The following is a 6,000-nucleotide window of genomic DNA, read 5'->3' as shown; positions in this document are numbered from 1 at the left end:
ATATCCTAGGTCCTAGGATGAACTTTGCATTTTTAATGATCAAATCCTCTAATGGGTGTCTCGTATTGAAGGCTCCAATAACCCTCCACTCAAGGGCGAGAACTCAGTGTGGCGAGAGAAAACCAAATCACAGAGTGCAGATTGTCTAGCAGCTAATGCATGTCCAGGTGTGCTGTATGGTCCCCCCCCCCCTCCGTCCACTCTATTGTTACATTGTCCTGTTGCATTGTTGACCTCCTCCTCTTACCATCCTCGAGAAATTGTTTTTTTTAGTATTATCCAAGCCGCATCATAAAATAAAACCGAACACCTTCTAAATCTATTCCATTGTTTAAGGGAGAATTCTGGAAAAAAGAAAACAGGGGTGGGGGGCAAATTAAGTTATTTGTGTGTGAATTGGATGCGCTGATTCCCTCCCCTATTTATTTTTTATTCCCTTTTATTGTTATGTCCATTTCAATAGGATTACTTCCCTTTTTAATTTTGTTATAGAAATTAAACAAGATATAATCATCGATCATCTCCCATTGAACTGTCTGAGATCTCTTGATATTTAGTCTTTACTGTCCTCTACTGACTATTTGCATGTATACAGCAGAGTACTCTGAAAGGTCGGGTGTGGGAAACAAACTGGGGGAGATGAAGGCCAAGCGTTGACATACAAACTAAAGTAAACAATGGACACAGACAAGCTGTGATGTACATAATTCAATACATAAGAATCATAGCTGTGATGTACATAATTCAATACATAAGAATCATAGCTGTGATGTACATAATTCAATACATAAGAATCATAGCTGTGATGTACATAATTCAGTACATAAGAATCATAGCTGTGATGTACATAATTCAATACATAAGAATCATAGCTGTGATGTACATAATTCAATACATAAGAATCATAGCTGTGATGTACATAATTCAATACATAAGAATCATAGCTGTGATGTACATAATTCAGTACATAAGAATCATAGCTGTGATGTACATAATTCAATACATAAGAATCATAGCTGTGATGTACATAATTCAGTACATAAGAATCATAGCTGTGATGTACATAATTCAATACATAAGAATCATAGCTGTGATGTACATAATTCAATACATAAGAATTATAGCTGTGATGTACATAATTCAATACATAAGAATCATAGCTGTGATGTACATAATTCAATACATAAGAATCATAGCTGTGATGTACATAATTCAGTACATAAGAATCATAGCTGTGATGTACATAATTCAATACATAAGAATCATAGCTGTGATGTACATAATTCAATACATAAGAATCATAGCTGTGATGTACATAATTCAATACATAAGAATCATAACTGTGATGTACATAATTCAATACATAAGAATCATAGCTGTGATGTACATAATTCAATACATAAGAATCATAGCTGTGATGTACATAATTCAATACATAAGAATCATAGCTGTGATGTACATAATTCAATACATAAGAATCATAGCTGTGATGTACACATTCCAAAACATAAGAAACATAGCTGTGATGTACATAATTCAATACATAAGAATCATAGTTGTGATGTACACATTTCAAAACATAAGAAACATCTATGATGTACACACACCAAAGTACACAACTAAGCTAAAGCTGTTTCAACGCAGCTTACACAGGGGTTTGACAGGATGGTGGGAGGAGGGCGGGGACTATGCAAAGACCTAACTACAGCACAAACGTTATTCGTTAATGCGCAATGTTCTTTGCTTACAACAGATCTGTGTCCTGCATTTTGTTTCTGACGAAGAACCAGAAGGTCATTTTTAGCTAACAAGCTTTTCTACATAATGCCTTTGTCCAGAATGATCAACCTGGCTTAATGAAATGTTTCTTGTGAGCGCCTGGTTTTATACATTCTCAAGCAAATCATTGATTTTTATGATGGATAGAAAGAGAAATGAATAAGCAATGAGAGAGAGAGAGAGAGAGAGAGAGAAAGAGAGAACAAAGAGAAAATTAGAGAGAGTAAGAGAGATAAAAAAAAGATAAAGAAAGAGAGAGAAAGAGAGAGATCACCTTCATCTTCACCTATCCCTTAGCCTGTTGGACTGTTAGGACACCACATAAGAACTGTCAACCGTCTTTCTCCATTTCTCTCTGTCATTTGTCTTTGATAGAATTTCATTCACTGGCAGGTTTGTCAATTCTTTGATGTTGTCTTCCCATCGCTTTCTCTGTCTTCCTCTTCATCTTCTTTCTGGTACTGTTCCCTGAAGAAATGCCTTTCCGAGCCCTGAGGACTTTGTTATGTGACTATAGAGTTTGAGTTTACGTGTTTTGACAGTGGTCAGCAGGTGATCGTGGAGTCCCATGGCTGTATTAATCCTGTTTCTTATCTCTTCATTGGTGATGCGGTCTTTGTGGCACCTCAAATCTTAAAGTAGCACCTTAGTTCCATTGCTGGGATCTGCGGCCAGCGTCCAACATCCGCATGCATATAAGAATGTGGCCGTATTCAAGGAGCTTGTCTGATTTTAGTGTCGAAGGCTATGCATTTGTCGATCTAGAAAGAAAAGGAGATATATATATATATATAAAGAGAGTGGAAAAAGAAAGAGAAAGAGAGGGGAAGAAATAGAGAAAACGAGAAAAAGAGAGGAAAAAAGAGAGATAGAAAAAGAGAGAAAGAGAAGAAAAGAGAGAGAGAAATAGAGAGAAAAAGAGTGATAAAACAAAATGAGAGAAATTGTGTTTTTGTAACTACACTCATATAAATAAAAGATTGCTTCATTAAAATTGCTCATTTCCACTGCTTCATCACTCCACCCAATCCTCTTGTCACACAACCAAATTACCAAATATTCCCTCCCTGATTTCTGAGGAGGATGCCGATGAGGCAGCCGTTGCAGTGACACCTCCAACTTTCTAATCCCGCCTGTTCTCGTTGTCTTCCGTTTTGAAATAATTATCTCCCCTCCCCTTCATCCGTTTCTCTCACCCTAGAAATTATCTTGGCCACGCTATCCCAATGATTAAGAGTTATCTCCCTCTACCCCTACCCAAGGAATCACGAGTTATTTTTCTTTTTTCCCCTTTCCTTTTCAAGTCGTCTCTCAAAGTTCCCATTGCTATAATGTTTCTTTTCTTGAGTTATTCCTATAGCAGTCCGACTGATTGTGGTGAACCCCCATCTACAGAAACGCCTCTGCTCATTAGTACCACGCAGAGAATTATATCCCTCCCATTTTTTTTTGTTTTGCTCGGTGTTATTGAGAGACTCCATCTTTATTACGTCGCGTGACAAAACTGCGGGCCTAATATCCGGTCAAAGTCTGGTCTCTCCTGTGCCTGTCGCGAGATGACCAGAGCTGGGAGGTCAAAGGAATTGGAAAGTATGGCATCGGACCTAGGACCTCGGAATGGTGAGCGAGTGCCGAAAGAAAAGACGAAATAAAGAGGAGGAATGGAAAGCGATAAATCGCAAGGTTTAAATCAGTTGTGTCTCGGAGGGCGAGAGGTTCCGACTATGGGATTAAAGGAGGAGGGACGAGGGTGGAGATAATCGACTTAGTTCTGACTCCTAATGTGTGAGGGAGACGACCCACCCCCATCCAAAAAAAAAAAAGGCATTGAAGAATTGGACTATTCGAAAGACTAAAACCCCGTTTCGGAAACCTTACAAGGAAATGAAGGCACAAAGAAGGCAGAGACATATAGGGGCATCAACTAAGACGAGATTTTTGTGAGGGTAAGAACACATTGAATCAGTGCTAGGGACTGTGAGAAGGCGTCTCTGACGACCGTCTATTTTTAACCTCTATTAGTATGAAATAGACATTTGAATTAGACTTGGTTATGAACTTTAAAGCTCAATATATATTACCATTATTACTATTATTATAAATATTGTAGAGCTCGTCCTCCAGGCTGCTATAGCATGCTCCGTACACAACTTAGCTCGACACAAGTCTCAGTTGAAAATGTCTGTGTTTACTTCGGGACTCAAACTCGAGCCTTTTCTTCGAGCCAGGCGATGCCAACCAACTATTAAGTTATTGAAATTTAAGATATATTACGGAAATATTTAAAAAAAAAACACTACAAATACTTCAAAAAAAAAAAAAAGCCCCTCCATTATGCAACTTATTGAGCGATTGTTTTTTCTCTTAAAAATTAATGAATGTTAAGTTTAATAACATTTATTTTACCCGACCCCCTTCTCCCCGAGAAAGAATCCTGGTTAAGTGAATTTATAGATCTAGTACACCTTTTAATAGTCCAATGATAAGCATTTAGATCTAGACTTAGAAGACATTGCACACAATTTTCTGGAACATTAATTTATTAAACTGTTGAATCAATAAAGCCTTACATTCGGAAAATCCCGAACGCGATAGTCCTTTCAAGACTTTCAAGAACGCGATAGTCCTTTCAAGAACGCGATAGTCCTTTCATGAAAATCCTTTTCAAACCGATGTAGGATCTAGGCCTAGATTTAGTCTATATATATATATATTTTCACTTAAAAAAATATAAGACAACGAGCTGGCTGCCTGGTCGTGCGGTTTGCGCGCTGGACTGTCATTTGGATTTATCGATGGTCCCGGGTTCAAACCCTGCCCGCTCCCATGACTAGGAAGTAAACTATCTTCAACTCTGAAGGAACATCCGAAATATGTAAAACATTTTTACAAACATTTCTTTTCTCAGCGAAATACATCCACTGTTCAATTTCTAGGAAAATTGTTAGAGCCGTTGTTTTTTTTTTGAGAACCGCGGTCCGCCCACCCTCAATGAAGGAGTGACTTGAAAAGAGGTATTGTAATAGAGTACAGAAGTATGAAGTCATATGTTTTACTGGCTGAGTTTGGCTGTTTGGAAGAAAGGGTACTTACAAGAAATGTTTCTAGCATATGGAAAAAGATCTAGATTTAGAACGAAGAACTGAATAGAACAGAGGTTGCGGATAACTTGTTAGAATCTCTGTGCTGGTGAGAGATGAATCTTAAGGAGACTTAAGCAGACGTCATTACGGAAGTCCATTTGTCTTCGGCCGGAACTAAAATGGTGAGCTTCGCCATTATTGGACACGTGACATCCTGTGCGTGACGAATTAGCTTGACCAGAGTGATGTCCCTTTGCCCCTCATTTTGAGATAAAATCCCACTCAGTCCGTTTCCTTTGTTTATTCGCTTAGCTGCGCCTCCCTTAGAATTTACAGATAGGGTTTCCCGAAAAGCTGTAACGAAAAACTTAGTTAAAAAAAAAAAAAATTAAAAAGTTAAAAACTATAAATTTTCGGATAACTTAAAATTCTTGTCTACAGATTTTTTCCACGTATTTTTATTATTTTGTGTAAACTTCATTGTATAATAAAAAAAACAACAAAGGTAGAAATAAGGTCAAATAAATCTTTGTTTCTCTTTGAAGGTCTCATTAACCGATGACATAATTAGCATAGATAAACCAAGTCAGAAAACAATGTATCTACAAATATTCTATAACTCATGATATGGTCTACACTGGTTCCTCTTGACACTTGGGTGCTCACTAAGAATCAGTTTCGACAAGTTCGCAATCTAAACGTGGAATATTGAGAAAAACCCTAAGCTCTCTATTTAATCTTTGTAATAATTGTTTGGCTATTACCTAAAATAGCTGGAGTTCATAGATAAAGCCACAATGCCAATGTTTAATAGCACAAAATATACTTTGTTCCTTTTGGAAACGTTGGCTCGTAACTCTACATTGAATAGATTTTAGAAGAACGCTGGATATTTTATTACCCCACCCCTCAAAACAAATACGTATTATTTTGTGGTGTAGATATTGTAACGACTGTCGTTGTCCAGGCACTCTGCAAACTGCTCTACACGACACAACCAAACCAAGGAGCTTGACAACTATATATATATATATATATATATATATATATATATATATATATATATATATATATATATATATATATATATATATATATATGTAATGCATTGATTCCCAAAGTGGTCTATATAGACCCC

Source organism: Biomphalaria glabrata, chromosome 15, assembly GCF_947242115.1.
Source record: "Biomphalaria glabrata chromosome 15, xgBioGlab47.1, whole genome shotgun sequence".
In the NCBI taxonomy this organism is placed as follows: Eukaryota; Metazoa; Mollusca; class Gastropoda; family Planorbidae; genus Biomphalaria; species Biomphalaria glabrata.
Note: the sequence above shows the minus strand (reverse complement) of the source record.